The 19044-nt window shown below is 37.6% G+C and overlaps 1 long non-coding RNA gene across 1 annotated transcript in view; it reads left to right on the top strand.

Annotated features, from left to right (window-relative positions):
* The window catches only part of LOC128312643 (uncharacterized), a 45422-nt gene that overhangs the window by 13465 nt on the left and 12913 nt on the right, over nt 1-19044 (top strand). The window contains exon 2 of the long non-coding RNA XR_008292187.1: nt 16071-16233. This is a non-coding gene — a long non-coding RNA (uncharacterized LOC128312643). The remainder of the gene's footprint in view (nt 1-16070; nt 16234-19044) is intronic.

Below are 19044 nucleotides of genomic sequence, written 5' to 3'. Positions count from 1 at the left end.
AGAGTAATGCTCTTAGGAATGTATATATTAAAATATGTAGGGTGAGAAGAAACCATAAACTGGGATCCTTTCTTACTTTGAGATGCATTTACCAGCTGGAATAGTTAAAACTTCTAGTTCAGTCCATTCCCACAGAATTCAACATTGCTTCCATATTTGTTTCCATTTTGTCTATGGTGAGAAGTTAAGGTGTGTATATGTATATGTGTGTGTGTGTGTATATATATATATAATATATATATATATATAATATATATATATATATATATATTATATATATATATATATATATTAGAGTAGCTAAATAGATACTATGGATTTGTCTGTGTAAGGATACATATCAGGAAATTAGTGTTCAGTAACTTCCCTGCAGTGAGCTAGTAAATAGCAGAATTAGGACTTAAAATTATGAAGTTTGATTCCAGAGCACAAGTAACCACTATTCAGATGCATCTCAATATGTTACTACATCTGGCTAGATGGACGTGTAACAAGAAGACATGACATTTGAAGAAAGATGACACAAATCAAAACAGGGATCAAGGGTTAACTGAAAAAGCCTTTCAATGATTCTCTTTTCCTGCCACAAAGGAAAAGAAAAAAAAAAAAGGAATCTAAAACAAGAACAAAAAAAAGAATATCAGCCAAGAAATAAATCACATGTGTAGGTGACACTTGTGGTAGTCACTTGAGCAGCTTCTGTATTCTAGAAGGTCATCAGTTCATGTCTTTTGTCTAGGACAAGAGTTGCTCTATCTAGAAGAACTAAAGAAAATGCATAAAAAAGAAAAATAAAGCCAATCTTTGCAAAACATTTATAATACATGTATTGTTTGGGAGGGAAAATAGCAGGTAATTTTAATTTTTTTTCAAGTTTTGTCCCAGATGGCTATTGTTAGCTCTAAATCACAGCCACAGAATCTGTTAATACTGTGATCATTAATCCATGCTGTATAATGTCTCATTATTTCAATGTATGCTTCTTATGTATTGCCAAAATATGATAAAAAATTAAAATAACCAAGGAGGAATAATTTGTGGCATTTTTTTCTAAAGCATGCTCTTAAATAACATTTAATCAGAGTAGTGTTATCCAAGGCATTTGGGAATTACACATTACATTAATAAGTAGTTTGGGTAAGATAAATTGTTTTAAGAGTGGCAATACAAGTAACATAGGTATTTCATAGTGTGAATAATTGTCATCCTGGGGAAAGGTGAACCCTGGGTAGATTATGGAAGACAGCTATTGGGAAAGTGTCAGATCCGTGGAGACAAGGAGCAAGAACCACCACTACCATCATATTCAAGTATACTTTGACTGAAGAGAGATGGATGGCTCTACCAGTCTGTGGGTTGGGGGTTGGGGGTATAGCCAGCCTTCACTTCCCTCTTGCTCCTTGAAGAGAGTCATCGTCACAAAGATCCTGTGGTGGACAAATTCGTTCTCTATCTCTAGAAGCATTCTTATGGCTCTGGGGTTCCTTATAAACCCTCTGGCTTCCTTTAGGGTTATGTCTGGATATCTACTATGTGTAAAATCATGTTTCCCCATGTAGAGAACAGCACAGAGAACAGGGGGTGGAATGATACATGGGTAAGGAAAAAAATAACAGGGTCTAAAGAGAATGCATTTTCTTTCAAGATTTACAGAGCTAAGAAATATGAGGCCCATGAGTCTGGAAAGAAAACTCAGAAGGCCAGTGATATGGAAAGGGAGGTACCAGCCACTCAGAGGACAGATAGTTGTAATGGACAGGGAAGCAAAATAGAAAGAAGTTTCTTTTCAATAGTGTATTTGATGTCTTAGTGACTGCAGTAAAGCAATAAAGTAGATAGATGAGAGACAGATATATAAGAAAGGGAGACAGATACCAGAAAGAAGAAAATTCTCTTAGCCCGCTAATCTTAAGACTATGTTGAAGTTTTTTTTTATCTACTGACAAACTATGAAAATTAAAACCAAATTTAAGAAAGTTTCTGAATGCGTATTCAACAGCAAAATATATTCCTACATACTAGCAGTCAAAAATAATGGAAAATAAAGTTTTAAAAAATTACATTTACCACGCCATATAAATATTTATGAATAAATTAAAAAAATACTTCTACACTGAAAATTACAGCATATTGCTGTGATAAAAAGCTAAATAATTTGAGAAATAATTGATGCCTAGGAATCAACAATCTAAACAATGTTAGGATGTCAGTTTTCTTCAAAGTTATCTATAGATTCAAAACATTCCTCTCAGAATTATGATACTGATTTATAAATGTGTGAAAATTAGCATGTTGGATCTGAAATTTATAGGGAAATACAAAGACCTATGAGACCCAAGACAATCCTGAAGATAAAGAAAGAGTAATTATGTTACCAGATGCCAAGGCTTATTATGAAATACAACAATTATTTCAATGTTATATTGGCAGAAACATGAACAAATGGACTGATAGACTATAATGGCATCCCCAAATATGTTAATATATAATGGGCACTTAATTTATGACAAAAGGTGTGTCTATATGGTTTTATGGTGGAAACAATGTGCTTGGCATTAAATCATGGGGAAGCAATTATGTAAGAACCATATCCTTAAGTCCTATTATAAACATTTAATTAGAAATGAATCATACACCTAAATATGAACATTATTACAGTTTTAAATCTTTATATAAGATGTAACATATCTTCATATCCTAAGGATTTTTAAGCAAGCTTTAATGCACTCATTAAAATAGATACAGGAAGCCTGGGTGGCTCAGTTGATTGAGCATCCAACTCTTGATTTCGGCTCAGGTCATGATCCTAGTGTTGTGGGAACCAATCCTGCATCCAGCTCTGTGCTAAGCCTGGAGTCTGCTTAAGATTCTCTCTCTCACTCTCCTCCTCTCCCTCACTTGCATGCTCTCCCTCTCTCTAAAATGAGTATATATATATATATATATAGAGAGAGAGAGAGAGAGAGAGAGAGAGTGAGAGAGTGAGAGAGTGAGAGAGAGAAAGAGAGAATATCCCAAGCAAGCTCCACACAGTCAGCTCGGAGCCCAATACAGGGCTCGATCTCATGAACAAGATCATGACCTGAGCCAAAATCAAGAGCTGGATGCTTCATCCACTGAGCCACCCAGGAACCCCAAGAATAATTTTGGTAACAGAATATATCTGAAAAAGATCTTATATCCAGAATACAGAAATAATTTTCAAATATCAGTATTAAAGTCAAACTATCCAGTTAAAAAATGAGGGAAAATTTTGAACAGTCTCTTTATAAAAGAGGATAATCAAATGGCTAATAAGTGTATCAAAAGTTGCTCAACATCACTACTTACCATGGCAATGCAAATAGTAGCATAATATGATACCACCAAAATCCCACTAGATGAATAAAATAAAAAGACTTAAAATACTAATGATGGCAGGAATGGTAGCAACTGGAAACTTTGAATATTGCTGGGAGTGCAAATTAATTCAACCACTTGGGAAAACTATTTTGTAAAATTTATTAAAGCTAAACATACCTATACTATAGTCTGAGGTCTCCACTCCTTGAAACATACCCCAGATAAATAAATAAATCTACCAAAATATAAGCATTTTTTTCATACTGATTCTAAACTAGAAATATTACAAATGCTCATTTAAACCAGGATGGGTAAATTGTTGCATATTCTTAAAAAGAACAAATTATTGACACAACTAACTACATAGATAAAACTCACAAACTTTATGTTCCGCTAAAGAAGCCAGAAACAAGAGATGAGTTATAAGATTCTGTTTACGCTTAGGAACAAGTTTAAAATAATCCATGTATTTATCTAAATTTGAGGCTAAGAAGTTTCCTTCTGTGGAAGTATTGACTTGAAATGGATATCAGGAGACCTTCTGGGGTTCTGGATATAGTCTGCATCTTGATGTCATGTTTACCTGGGTGCCTACTTATGAAAAGTGCACTGAGCTTGGCACATAAGATCAGGTTACCATGCATGGTAATAAATCACTTAATTAAATGAATGAAGGAAGTAGGAATATATTAATGAATGATTGAATAAATGAAAGAATAGGGCAACATGTTACCTCATCTTGTATATATTAAGCACCTGACCACTGCCTGTCACGTGAATACATGATTGGAGTTGCTCATAATGTGCTGATGATCATGGTGCCCATTTCACTGTGAAGGAGATGCAAAAAATGCAAATGGCCATGGAATCCACTCATCCTACCATTTACGTATTTCTCAGACACTACCAGTTAATACAATTTTGAAATGACCTCCTGAAAGCTTATCCAAGGTACCAGGTGAGGATGATCCTCTGAGGGCTTGAGAGGCTGTTCCTGAAAACCTGTTTTATACTTTAAACAACAGCCATTGTATGGGGTAATTTCCCTAGTATGTGAAAAGCATGAATGGGAAACCAGAAGGTGGAATTAGGAACAGGTTTACTTCCATTACTCTTAGTAATATATTTGGGGACTCTGTTCTCTGCTGAATTAGAAGTTTGCTTTTTCAGAATGTTAAAAAAAATTAAAAAGGGCGGGGTGAGCCTGGGTGGCTCCATCAGTTAAGCGTCCAACTCCGGCTCAGGTCATGATCTTGCGGTTTGTGAGTTTGAGCCCCACATTGGGCTCTGTGCTGACAGCTCAGAGCCTGGAGCCTGCTTCCGATTCTGTGTCTCCCCGTCTCTCGGCCCCTCCCCTGCTCATGCTCTGTTTCTGTCTCTCAATAATAAATAAATGTTAAAAAAAATTAAAAAAAAGAAGTTTGCTTTTTCAGGATGAGAATGCTCCTGCTAAGGGATAAAATAAAAGTTATATTAAACCTGAGAATATAGCTACTGTTGGTCATTGGGTCTCTTACTGTCATTATATGAGCAGTCAAAGAAAGGAATTGCTATCCTGGTAGTAGTAATCTTCCTAATTATCATGAGATCTGGTTGATGCAACATAACGAGACAGAAGAGATGTCGGTAATTTGGAATATTCGCTGGGACATATTTTGTTTCTTCTGTCCCCAGTTACAACCACGCACAGTTAGAATGAGAGCTTAGCAAGGGCATGATAAATAGATCAGATCCTATAGGGATACAGGTCTGGTTTAAGGCACAGCCTAGTCAGTCTAGAGTAGCCAAGGACTGGACAAGCTTGAAGGGGATTTTATGATGCTTGGTAGAGAAGAGACAGGTTGAAGAGCAGTAAGTACCTTAGCAACAACTGCAGCAACAGAAGCTCAGTGACAGGTCATACACTGAAGTGTTCATGACAGGTTGGAACACACTTAGGATGCTGCTAACTGGATGCACAGTACAGAAGCTGGACTCTAGTGGAAGCCATGCTGCCCAGCCTCTGCTCCCTGAACCACACTCTTCTCCAACTGCCATCAAATGTATCTCTTTGCTTGAAAATGTTCTCTGCAAACCTCTGCCAGCTCGGCCTACATGTCTAGTATGCTGAACATTGCAGAGAGTCAGTACCAACTGGGAGCAAAATTCAACACATGAGTGATAGTAGTAATTACAAATGCGTTCTCATTCTTTGGGTGAAGTAAGTCTGAGACATGTCTATTACCCTGGCTTTAAGAGTTCTCCAGAAAATTTAAGCCTTGTACACAAAATGGTACCATGCTTGATAATGCATCCTGTTGACTGCCTCCTCTCCCTTATATCATCTCCTCAGTTAGCTACCAATGTGTCCTAGAATCTTCTCCCAAACAAAATTCCTATACCACAGTTGGCTGCTGGAAGAACACTAGACAGAGTGCTATATGCAATATTGCCCAGTATATTTTTTAAAAGAAGAGAAGACTATATGTCACTAAATATATTTATTCAGCATTTTGGGGCAACAATTTATTTAAATTAGAGGGGTGCCTGGGTGGCTCTGTTGATGAAGCATCCAACTTCAGCTCAGATCATGATCTCACAGTTTGTGAGTTGGAGCCCCGCCTAGGGCTTTGTGCTGACAGCTCAGAGCCCGGAGCTTGCTTCGGATTCTGTCTTCCTCTCTCTCTGCCCCTCCACCTCTCTCTCTCTCTCTCTCAAAAATAAACACTATTTTTTAAAAAAATAGAAAAAAACAAAAAAGAAAAGCCTTGAGTTTAGGATATAGGAACCAAACCTCAGCATTAGTTACTGGGTAACTTTGGAATCGTCACATCACCTCTCTGGGCCTCATTTTGTACTACTATAAGAGGAACTCGATGATGCAAAACTGGTATTTTGTAATTCAATTTGGTGTGTTGTTCTACAAAAGAACATTTTTCTTGCCCATCCTCTTTCCCCTGTTCTTCCCAGGCATGACCTCTGCACCATATTATTTTCAAATATACAGCACAAATTATATTTTTGTCTAGTTGCTATGGTGATCAGTGTAACTCAATTCCTTAGATAGAAGTGCCAAATTTTGTTCTCATCAAAAATGATACTTATCGTTCATGTTGCCTCTTGTGAGGAGTGGAGAAGCCAGAGAGCTCATGGCCGGTGGGACTGGAGAGTCTGCTGACAGCCTCTGCGGCAGGGGATGGAGAGGCCCACAAGAAAGAATACAGGGTAGCCGCACCCTTAGTAATTAGAAAATAAGGTTCTACAGGGACCAGTGATTATCTGTGAATATTTTATACAGTATTTTAGAAAACATTTTCAAATCAATCTCCTACACATAAAAGTCAGAAATTCTACGTAGCTATCGAGCCCTTCAGTCCGTCATCCTTCCGAGTCTATTATCTCCAAATGACACGGCCAAAACATTACCTGCTCTTAGGCAGTTGGCCTTATCCTTGACCAGTTTCACTTCTTTAGGTTCCTTCCCTGGCTCCTAGAAGTTTCTTGAGATCACAACCCATGTCCTTCGAATACCTTATTTTAAATATATGCCTCATCATCCAGCATACTTAGAGAACACATTCTTATCTTTTAGGACAATACAAATATGCTTGGACATACTCTAAAGCTTGAGTTGATTATTTCATTTCTACTTTTCTGATCAATTATTTATTAGTATTTCTCTATCCTCCACAAGACCATCTCTCTCTCTCTCTCTCTCTCACACACACACACACACACACACACACACACACACAGCCTGAGACTGAGTCATAAACATTTACCGGATAATCAATTCACTCTAAATATAAGATTTGCAAAATGTGAACTGAAGTAGGGAGGTTATGTGGAGTAAGCATAAGAGAATGAAAATAGTTCATTTAGAAAGGTATGATCCTGCTGATGAAGTTATAAATTCGTAAAAACACTTTGGATAGCAATTCGAAGAAGAAAAGAAAAAAAGTCTATGTTCCTAATGATCCATCATTTTCATGTCTCAATATCTACCTTAAAGAAACACACTAGTGACTCAAAAGGCATGCACAGTGGCGCTCATTTTAGCATCTATTTAAATTGCAAAGATCTGGAAAAAACTAAATGACAAACAATGAAGCAATGTTTAAAATGTGGCCTGACTGTATTAGGAAATATTAAACACAGTTTAAAGAATAAGGTGGATCTTTACCTTCTTTGTAAGGATCTTGGTAATAGAAGAGAAAGTCGTAGAACAAAATATGCAACACAAAATATTACATGAACACAAATAAAAATGAAATTATATATGTAAATATGTTAGTGCATGCAGTAAAAAAGAATCTGGAAGGAAACACACCAAACCGGTTAACAAATATCTCCAGGAAAGGAACAAGATTTCCAAAGTCATCAAAGGAGACTCTGGATACTGTTTTGTTTTGTTTTGTTTTGTTTTGTTTTGTTTTGTTTTGTTTTGTTAAGAGAGATCATTAAAAATGCAGAAAAAAATAAAATAGTAAGCATCCATATTGCTGTTGTGGTAGGGTCCCCTCCAGAAAGAAAAAAGAGAAAAAAACAACCTCAAGGCAACTTGGCTATATGCATATGTGACAACATCCCTCATGACCTTGTAACATGAGACCACTCAATTAGACTACTACATGTTTGTGTGTTACCAAATATGGGAGACAAAGAAGTAGAAAATATATTAAAAAAAAACACACCACATGGCATTCAGGGCTCAGTTTTTCAGATACGAACCCAACTGAGCCATGCTGGCACGAATAAAGTTGCTTCCTGGAAAAAAAAGCCTCAGCATCATGACTGTCTGTGCTAGAATCCTGCTACACTATTAATGATAATTAACCACAGTTATTTATCTTTTTTAAGCTATTTGCTTTTTTCTTCCACTTTATATTTTGTAAAAATAATGCATGCTTACTAGAAATATTTCAAACAATGTAGAAAACTACACAAAAATAAAATCTTTATGCCACCCAGAAAATAGCTCTCTTTTATATTTGGTGGACATCATCCCCAAAAACTTTAAGAGCATATACAGAGAGATAGTAGATACCTAGACAGGATGATTTTCTAAGTATGACTTCAGATTGTATAGATAATTTTTTTAAATACAAAAAGCATTAATTTAAATTTTATGTAAATTAACAGAAGACAGTCCACTGAAGTCGTTCTTGAATTTAAAAACACATGATACATTACTGCAGAGAGATACTAGTTCCAAAATTACAACTTAAAGCTAAGGAATAAGGGGCGCCTGGGTGGCTCAGTTGGTTGGGCGGCCGACTTCGGCTCAGGTCATGATCTAGCCTCTGTGAGTTCGAGCCCCGCGTCGGGCTCTGTGCTGACAGCTCGGAGCCTGGAGCCTGTTTCAGATTCTGTGTCTCCCTCTCTCTGACCCTCCCCTGTTCATGCTCTGTCTCTCTCTGTCTCAAAAATAAATAAACGTTAAAAATTAAAAAAAAAAAAAGCTAAGGAATACAAGATTAAGGGGCAAAATAAGGAAACAAACATACTGTGTTTCTTTAACATCTTGTTTCAATTTAATGTGACCTTGTTCCTGCCTCTGGTGGAAGGTGACTACCCACACCGCATCTATTCCCGTCGCATGTTTTAAGTGACACTCTTCTTTTCCACTGCCATCTTTAGTAGCCTGTTCTATAAGCATCATTTGATATAAAACAGAAACTTATTAACTGCCCACCATCAATCCTTTTCAGTTTATCCGTTCCTAAGAGTGTTTTTAAAATCTCTTAAATCACAGGATTTGAACATTAGAACATTTTAATTCAAGAAGGATTCATGGGTACTTTGTTCTCTGATATATTTCATGCTTGAGACTGCCAGCCTGTTGCCTTCTAATTTGGATATTCTTGGATCACTTTTTTTTGTATTCAGAATATTGTTTCTGTAGAGCAATCTGAAGCCCATCTGATTTTTTTTTTTTTTTTTACCTTACAAGTGCTTTTTTTTTTTTCCTTTTTTTGATGCCGAAAGTGTCTTCAGGGTTATTCTTGATCCTCAAGAGCTTAACTAGCACCTGGAATGTTTTTATCAAATTTTCATGAAATACTTTATAATCTTTCAATATTTAGATAGAGTTCCCCTTTTTTTGTTCTCATTTTTTTTTTAAATTCAGGATACATTTTATTACATAATTGAATGAATTTCTCTTTTGCATTTACTCAAATACTCCAGTTATTCTTGCATTGGAATGCATTTATCAAGTTTTTTTTTCTTTGTTTAATATACTTCTGTTACAATTAGCTTAAATCTGCCCCCTTCTGTCAATAATAATGTTCTATTTTGTACCTTTTTTGTCCTCATTCAGTTTTTACTCTTGCTATTTTCATTCAGAATTTCTACCCAAATCTGCAGCTTTCAATTCTATCTCCTTCTGTCTTCCTTTCCTCTCATCTTTCAATTCTGTTTCATAGAATTAAAATTACTTTTTTTTTAAATTAAAAAAAATTAACGTTTATTTATTATTGAGAGACAGAGAGACACAGAGAATGAGCAGGGGAGGGGTAGAGATCCGGGGAGACACAGATTCCGAAGCAGGCTCCAGGCTCCCAGATGTCAGCACAGAGTCCAACACGGGGATGGAATTCACAAACTGGGAGATCATGACCTGAGTCGGTCCCCAAACCCACTGAGCCACCCAGGCGCCCCAAATTAAAATTACTTTTATGTAGTGGCCTAAAATAAAGAAATTGTGGCTGTTTTCCCCATTTTCTTTGAGATAGATTTGTCATTTAGATCTGATTGTTTTTATTTTCTGTGATGCCCTTCTCTCCTTCCTTCTGAATAGGGAAAGAGTTAACCTCAGGAAAGGAGAGATAAGGGAGTCTCAGGAGAGAGACTGCAGCTGCCAATGGGAGGCTAAAGAAGCAAGAGGGGCTCGGGGGAGGGAAAAAAAGGATGAAGGTATTCCAGATCTTCTTGGGCTACGTGCCATGAGTGGAGTCTCACAAATTTTCTAATAAGGTCCAAATAAAAAGTCAGGCCACTCAGTCGGGTCCCCTCTCGCTCTTGAGAGCTTTATACCTTCCCTCAATAAACTGTATCACTTTGCTCACTCTCTGTTGTCTCTGAGATTCGTTCTTCGACTCTGTGAGACAGGGACCAGCGTCTCTCCCACCGGTCTGTAACACTTCCTTCTTTTTCTTTCTTACTTTACTTTGAGGGTGCGAACCTTTGAAATTACATCAGTTCTGCCTGTCAGCATGTCGCCCTGAAATCTCAGCATTTGTCAGAGGCAGTCCGTATGTTCCCTTTTTAACAGCTTGCAATTCTCTTCAGTCAAAAAAGGTGGAAACCATGAATATTAATTGGGCTTTTTGTCCCAGTTAGGTATTCTAGTAAGAATTCTTGAAATTTTGTTGCAGCAAAGACTGTTTGGGGGTGGGGGTGGGGATCTGAGTGAGAATCAAAATGTCACTGTAGCTCCCTGCTTCCCTCCAGAGGGTTCTGTTTCTTTCCTGCACAACTGTCTTGAAGACTGTCAATTTCAGTTCTAAATCCTAGATGCATATTAGACTCATTTGGGAATTTTTAAAGGCAAACAGTTAGGTCCTATCTTTCAGAAAATCTGCTTACTGCGTCCGGAGTGGGATCCTGGCATCCTTATTATTTTTTTTTGAATTACACAGGAAATTCTAATAAGTAGAGAAGTTTGAGAGCCACTGCATTATATTCTGTCTTCCCCTTTGTTTGATTGCTATTAATAATTACTTTTTAGGGGGTGGAGTTAAATTTTGCTCATTTAATTAAGGGTAAGAGTGTGAGATACAGTGTCAATTTATTTTCTCAAATAATACATTTATTTATATTAATAATTTACAATAATAGATTTATCTCTTGAAATAGCCTGTGTTTTGAAGAATAGACTATCTCTGTAGCAAATGGTTCCCAGTCTCAGGTCCTAAGGCAATAAAGGTTTCTTGCCCTTACGTCCTATGTGAAAAGCCCAACAGAGATGTTCCTAACTATGTAACTCCCCTCAGTGGCTCGGGGATCACAGCTATCCAGGTTATGGTGCCACCATATTTAACACATGCTTTGGAAATAAACACTGTCATCAGCCAACTGGCAAATGGGGTAACAGAGAAAATTGAGAAGCCCACCCACTCCTCACTGCCTCCACCTGGAAAACACATCATGGGATAGGAATCCAATGCAAGGAAGTCAGCCATGTAGGTGAAATAGGTGTGGTGAGCAGCCAGCCATTCTCTTCCACATAGGCTTACTAATGTTTTCAGTTTTTTTTTTCCATAGCAAATATTCATGTATTATTTGTTGTAACTAAATTTAGTTTTTAAGATGAAAGGGAATTTTTTTTTTTTTTGAAAAAAGAAATCTGGCAGTGAGGAAACCAGACTGTAAGGGAGAGGGCTTTCTGAAGAGAAGAAAAAAAAATAGTGATGGATTGAACAGAGTAAACAAACAAACAAAAAGAGAGAGAGAAATGGAAAAAAAGAAAAAGAAAGAAAACAAAGGAGAACCTAGGCATCCAGGGAGAGGATCTTAAACTGGATAGAATTGGCAACAGAGCTATAAGTTTCTTGAGCAGGGATGGAAACATTACACATCGAGCCAACTTGAGTTTCAGTGCAGAAAATTAGACGGGATCTTTGCCAAATCCCCCAAAGATATCAGAAAACAGTAGCATATATTTAGAAGCCATAGCTCTTCTTGTCCCAATTTGTTCCTGACTTTCTGGCAGAACAGGTAGAATGGAACTCTGTTTTCTGTGCTCTCAAATCTTTCCTTTGACCTTCAGGTTCAAATTTAGAGAGGTAGGAATGTTTACAGTAAAATGATAGAGCATCCAGAAAGCAAAGACCCTATCCCAACAAGAGCCTCCATTTTTTTTTTTTTTTTTGGAAAAGCAGTAATAAAACTAGGGAAATAAGGATCCATGTAATCTGAGGAGGGAAGAATGGTTTTGTTTCTTGCAGGTGTTTGGAACAGAACTATCTGTTAAAGTAAAGTGCCACTGACTTCCCTTCCAGACAAATTTCCACAGTCTCCATAAAAAGAAGCTGGTAAAGTTGCAATTTGTAGCAGAAAAAGCTCATGATCTCTGTGTTCACCCTTCTCTGCCTTATATTAATCTTTCAGAAACACTAGGTGGGATGATTTTCTGAAACATGGTGCTGTGTCCTGTAGGCTGGGCCCTGTGGCCTCTGCTCTGAGCAGAATTAGGACACTGCACAAAGGTTCCCTGGACAAAGAACAGAGGTAAAATGTACACTATGTTTACTCTTCTTGAAGGCTCTGACCCATTGCCCCCTGCTTCCAAAGGTGGACACCGATGGGCATTTCTTCACACTGTAGGGGTAGAGTTTTCTTTTCTTTTGTCTTTAATTTTTTAATTTTACTATTTTTTAATGTCGATTTATTTTTGAGAGAGAGATACAGAGTGTGAGTGGGGAAGGGGAAGAGAGAGGGGGAGACACAGAGTCCAAAGCAGACTTCAGGGTCTGAGCTGTCAGCATAGAGCCCAACGCAGGGCTCGAACTCACAAACCGTGATGTTATGACCTGAGCCGAAGTCAGCAGCTTAACTGACTGAGCCACCCAGGCACCCTAGGGTTTTCTAATTGCTCTTCTAAAAATATGCCATTCCCTAATTTGCACCAAAGGCTGCATTGAGGGGAGGTATAAATCATCCCAAATAGAAGCCATTTCTGGCTGATACTTGATGGGATGTAAATCTGGTCTTTGAGATGCCTGACAGGTGCGTTCACCTTCATCAACCTCATGGTTACCATAGAGTAAGCACGACATCATGACACATTGGTCTGATTCAGTTGATTGATTCAGGATAGACACCAAAGCCAAACCATATTAATCTGTTCCTCTCATTTTTTGGACTAAAAAAAAAATGATAGTAATAGTTTTTGTGTGATTCTAATGTCTGGGGAAGAAATAAAGAACTAGGACTATGGCTCCCACAAAGGGAAGGAGTAAGCTACATAAAAGAGGAGGGGAGAAATGAAGCAGCTACAGAGAGGAGATCAGAGTCAAGCAAGAAGAAGAGACCCCTGGTGGTGTTAAAGCTTCAGGTTCCAGTTTCTTAAGCCTGGTAGAGTGCCTGGCCTTGAATTGTATCAGATAGCTTTCTCTTTTCAAGTACTTAATCATAATTAAGTTACTAAGTTATTTACTTAGTGCTAAGTATAAAAACTAAGAAAAATACAAAAGTCTAACCCTATGTAAGAGAAATGGTTAAAATATTTTTTTAAAGTGATTAAAATGCCTTCCCAGCAACACCTAGCCTCCCCTATCACCCTGTTTCTCCACTACTCTTCACAAAGGAGGTTCTTGAAAAACTCGTCTGCCTGTTCTAGCCATTTATTCTTCACCCATTATAATTCAGCTCATTTCCCCCATAAGGTCACAGAAACCTTTTACATCTTGGACAAAAACAACTGGGCTCTTTTCAATCCTTATTCTTCTACTCTGGCAATATTTAACACTATTGATTATTCTTTCTTTCATAACTGGTCCTTTAGGGCTTTTCCCCCTAAGTCTCTAACCACTCCTCACCCTCCTCTGCAGGATCTCCTCCCTTTTTTCCCTTTGTCCAGAGCACCTATGGATGCTCTGAGGACTGTTCTCTCAGCCATTTTCCTTTTCATTCCATACTGATCTATGGGTGGTCGCTTCCACTTTTATGGCCTCATTTACTGTTCATCCACTAATGATTCCATACCTTGTGCCAAGATGTTAACTTCCCACTGCTGAATGGCTATCTCGCCTTGGGTGTATCACCCTAACTGACTACGCTGCTTTCCCCACACAGTGAAAATCAACACCATCAACACAGCTGCAACATTCAGAAAGTGGGAAGTTGGCTTTGACTCCTCCCTTTATTCATCCCCATTTCCAAGTTAGGACGTGGTGAATTAGGGCTTCACCTTCCCAAATATTTCCCAAATATTTTCCATCTCCAACATGATAATTCTTTTTCATCTTTTGCCATGCTCTCTGATGGCACTCTTGTAGATCTATTTAATTCTCTACCCAGAAGCCAGCAAGAGGCCAAATCTGATATTCTCAAACTTTTGCTTTAGACCCTTAAATAGATTCTGATTACATTTATCATAATGTTTGATATGTTACTATCTTGCCTCGTATTTCATGGACAGGGATTGTGTCTATCTTGCTCACAACTGTGTCCCCAGGGCCACGGTACAGTTTTGGGCACATAGTAGGGATTGGTAGCATAAGTAAATGCATGTTTACCGACTTTGGCTTTAAGTAAATATCCCAAAAAGAATTGCATAATAGAAATACCTCATAGTCCACAGAACTGAGTCCTAATTTCTGTTCTGCTGTCAACTTAAATTGTGATCTTGGATCACTGAGGGTTTTGCAACCTGAGGAGCCAGCGGGTTTACCAGGTTCCTCAACATCTGGCATTCAGTGCCTCTGGTTGTTTGATAATCCTCTTGATCAGAGTACATAGGTGAGCAAAAGAAGAAAACTGGGGGAAAAGGTCAAAGTTTATTAATAAACAGAATCTATAAAAATAGAATGTCTTTGACTAGTGCCTTTCAATTACATGAACTTCTGGTAGTCAAGTATGGAGAAAGCCAAACATGTTCTTATCCCACCTTATCTATGAAATTGAGCAGATAGAGCAAACATTCCCATTAACTGGGATGCCAGGTGTGAAATTAATTCATATTGCCTAGATAAATCAAGGAAAAGAGAAAGAAAAGCTGATGTTTCCGTGTTTGCGAGATTGTAAACATGAGAATCCACAATTATAACTTCATGGAGTGGCCACATTAATCCATCCATACATTGTCATCTGAAATTACCAGTCCTACCAAAAGAGTTCATCAAGATGGTAATACGAATGGTTTTCTGTGACAGTATTAAGCTAGGGGGAAAAAAGTGCTAATTGTCCTTAATTGCATGTATAATCTCAAAATAATGTGTATCAATTTCTAAAAGAAAAATCTGAGCAACACTTGATCGTCAAATATATTTAGTGAAATGATTCACCACTTGAGATTATAAAATCTTCTCTGAAAAGGAAAGCTCAATATGTTTCAGTGAGGCAAATTGGCTCTCCTACATTCATAATAGTTTTCCTACTTGAGTAATGTTTAATGACATCAACAATACTGACTAGCTTGTTTTCATTCACACTATCATAAACAACCTTGGAATATTTCAAGTTTTGTACTCAGTTGCAATTAAGTATAACAGACTGCCAATGTAATATTACAGAGTGGCACCTTATACTCTGGGACCCTAAGACTAAAAGCAGCAAATGTATCAACAATACCATGATGAATACCTTAAGAGTTATTTGTGATTAGATTAACTGCTCTTTTGATTGTTATGAAGATGTATCAGTAGCCACATACAGAAGTAACCAAATGTTGGTTGCTTAGCAGCTGACATTGTTACGTTTAAAAATCTAATATGATCCTTATGGTCTACTTTTTCACTCTGGAGGAAGATGCCATTAGTGAAATTAAGAAGGAGCTAAGCTTATCATAGCAATTGCCCAGTTCTCTCAAACCTTCTCTTCCACATGGTATCACATACATACACATCACAGTCAAATATTGCCTTCATGTTGTATTCTGGATACATGTAATATGGATCCTTGCTGGATCCATGCACAGTTCAGCCCTCTACAATTGATATCCTAGTTCAGAACATCACTGGTTCCTCCACACCAACTCATTCTGCCTTTTAGACCTGTGTCCTTTCACTGTTTTCTTCTCCTAGATGGGTGTCAGTTGAAAAGGACTGGTGGATTTCATGGAAAGTGCTGGTTATCCTGATCTTTTGTTTTGGGGTATGAGGAAAAGTTACTGAAAACACATTTCCCATCATGCATGGCTCCATCCTTCACCCTTTTTTCAACAGGAGGAGTGATTTATCTGCCTTGGTAAGTCCAATATTTTGTCCCTAATTTACTGCCTACCCTACATGATCTATGGAGTGAGAAGCGCTGAGGATCTGCATTGCTCATTTGTTGAGCAGACCAGGTTAGACCTGATTGAGTAAATCGAGCATTCTTCTGCATTCTTATTGTGTCACTGGGTGAGGGTTCAGTCCTTTACAATATGGAAAACAATAGAAAGCCCTGCTTGGTCTTCTTGTCTAAAGCTGAGTTCTTCATTTCAAGCTTACTTTTAATGGTGTATCTCTCTATTCTTCACTGAATTTTAGAACCCAGAGGAGAGGAGAGATACTCAGAAATACCCAATATGCACAGCAAAGTATGCAGTGTTTGCAGTGAAATGGGAAGTTATGTTTTAGTTATCACAATGAATAACTTAGAATAAATCTTATTTAATGATTGATAGACCAATGTAAAAGATATTTAAGGTTAGAAGATCTCTTCAATACACCATACACATAAGAAAACTATTACGTCCCCATCTCTCTATCCCAAAGAAACCTATTGAAGCTTGATCATGTCAACATATTTTGTATAATTTTCTTTATAGACTCTGGATTCAGTGAATTTGGGTTCTGATCCTTTCTCACCTTTCTAGTAGATCAGTGACCTAGAACAAGTTACTTAAATTTTGTATGCCTCAGTTTGCACATCTGAACAATGGGGAAAATACTGCCAAGCTCATAGTTGTTTTGAGGAATGAATGAATGAATGCTTAAAAATTCACAGAATCAAAAAATTCACAGACTAGTGCATACAAAATAATAAGCAAACCCATTACGATTATTATGACTAGTATACTTAAAATTATTATATTTTGCTCCTTCTTTAGCTTTCATACTTTCTTCCTCCCTGACTACCTCCCTCCTTTCTGCCCTCATGGGGTTCTGTCCTTCATGCTTGCTATAATACATTGGCCACATGCATGTCTTTCTCCTTGGAATTTGTTTTCTTCTTGAGGTTTGGGGGAAGTTGACATTCACAGTTCACAGTCAGTAATGTACTGAATAATTAGCTGGACACTTGGAATATTCTAAGCAACCTAAAGTGTTGGGGACATTTAAAGGCATTAAAACTAATTGTTCCAACTGGAATTTATCCAGAACAGCCATGGAAAATGCATCGTGAAGATTTTATTGACTATAAGTGGCAAAGACCTTGATTTTATGTGTCCTCTAAATGACAACACCTCCCTTCTCTCAATTGTCCGCCAGAAGTAGAAGAAAGCAAATTGCACTTCTTGACAGAGATTACTTGGACCTAAAATGTCACAAAACCAATTTTTTTCCAGGGGTAGCGGCAACATATAAAGTATGTGAGAGGCTAGGTGACAGAGACTCAAAGTCTGGATTTCCCTCACTTCTTACCTCCAGTCTGCTAATTACTAGCTGTGAAGTTTGAACAAGTGATTTATTGCTTTAGAGTCTCAGTTGCCTCATTTAAAAAAAAATGGGAATGAAAATATCAGTAGGACAGGTTTGCTGTGAAGAGTAAAAGGGGTAACATTACTAACGTGCCTTGCGCGGGGCCTAGATCAAGTAGACAATCAATAAACATTACTTTTACCCACCTGATTTCAAAACCTTCCTTTGTTTTCAGATTTCACTTTGGCTGGAATCTGGAGAAAGAAGTTACTTCTTTCATATATCAGTATTCAACATAGAATAAGCAAACAATAGCCCCAAATCTGAGCTAAAGTTCAGAAGCCTCCCTTTTCAAGTCTTCACAGATTCTACTGCTCATGAGACACTCTTGTACCCAGTCAATAATTAGGATGCTGAGATATTATTTATTTATTTGATGCATTGAAAAAAAATATTTTTAACACCTGCTGTGGACTGAGGACTGTTCAAAATACTGAGTAAGATAGTCAATGTTCCAGCTCTCAGAGGGCTAACATTCTAAAGATGGAGAGTTAGAATGAATAAACAAGCAAGATAATAACAGAAAGTCAAGAGTGCTATAAACTAAAACAGGAAACTCTAAGAGACAATGTCTGGGTGGGGGATACAATTTTATTGATGAGTTTCTTTGATAAATATTTCAACTCACTATCTCTAAATGATGAGGGAGTCCAGCTGTGAGACAATCTCTGGCAAGAGCCTTCCAGGCACAGGAGAGAGTTAGTTCAAAGGCCCCGGAGGTGAGAATGAGCTTAGAATATTAAAAGACCAGAATGAAGACCAGTGCTGTTGTAGCAAGGTGACCTTATGTGGGAATGGTAGACAGAGAGGCAAGAGAGATTAGGCAATCCTGAGATGATGAGTCATACTGGGGTTTTGTTCCATAGGCACTGAGAAGAGGCTGAAAAGTTTTAAGTTCTCTCCTCTCCTTGTCTGTTCCTCCCATATCAATCAACAATCAAATATACTTCTGCCCAAATCAAAACCTAACAAAGCAAAACTTGTATATTTTGGTTTATGCAACTGGGTACCCTGATGAGTCATTTAACCATACTTTGGTTTTTCAAAGAACCCAACTCTGATCACTCAATATTCCTTGCTAAGTGAAGCATTATTTATAATAGCCAAGATATAGAAACATCCTAAGGGTCCACTGATAGATGAATGGGTAAATAAGATGTGATACACACACACATACATACACACACACAATGGAGTGTTACTAAGCCATAAAAAAAAGCATGAAGGCTTGCCACTGGTGACAACATGAATGGACGTAGAGAGTGTTACGCTAGGTGTAACAGGTCAGAGAAAGACAAATACTATATGACTTCACTTACATGTGAAGTCTAAAAAACGAAACAAAACAAACAAAACAGAAACATATTCATCA

The sequence above is a fragment of the Acinonyx jubatus genome, chromosome D2 (assembly GCF_027475565.1).
Source record: "Acinonyx jubatus isolate Ajub_Pintada_27869175 chromosome D2, VMU_Ajub_asm_v1.0, whole genome shotgun sequence".
NCBI classification, from domain to species: domain Eukaryota; kingdom Metazoa; phylum Chordata; class Mammalia; order Carnivora; family Felidae; genus Acinonyx; species Acinonyx jubatus.
Note: the sequence above shows the minus strand (reverse complement) of the source record. Positions and strands in the feature narration are given on the sequence as shown.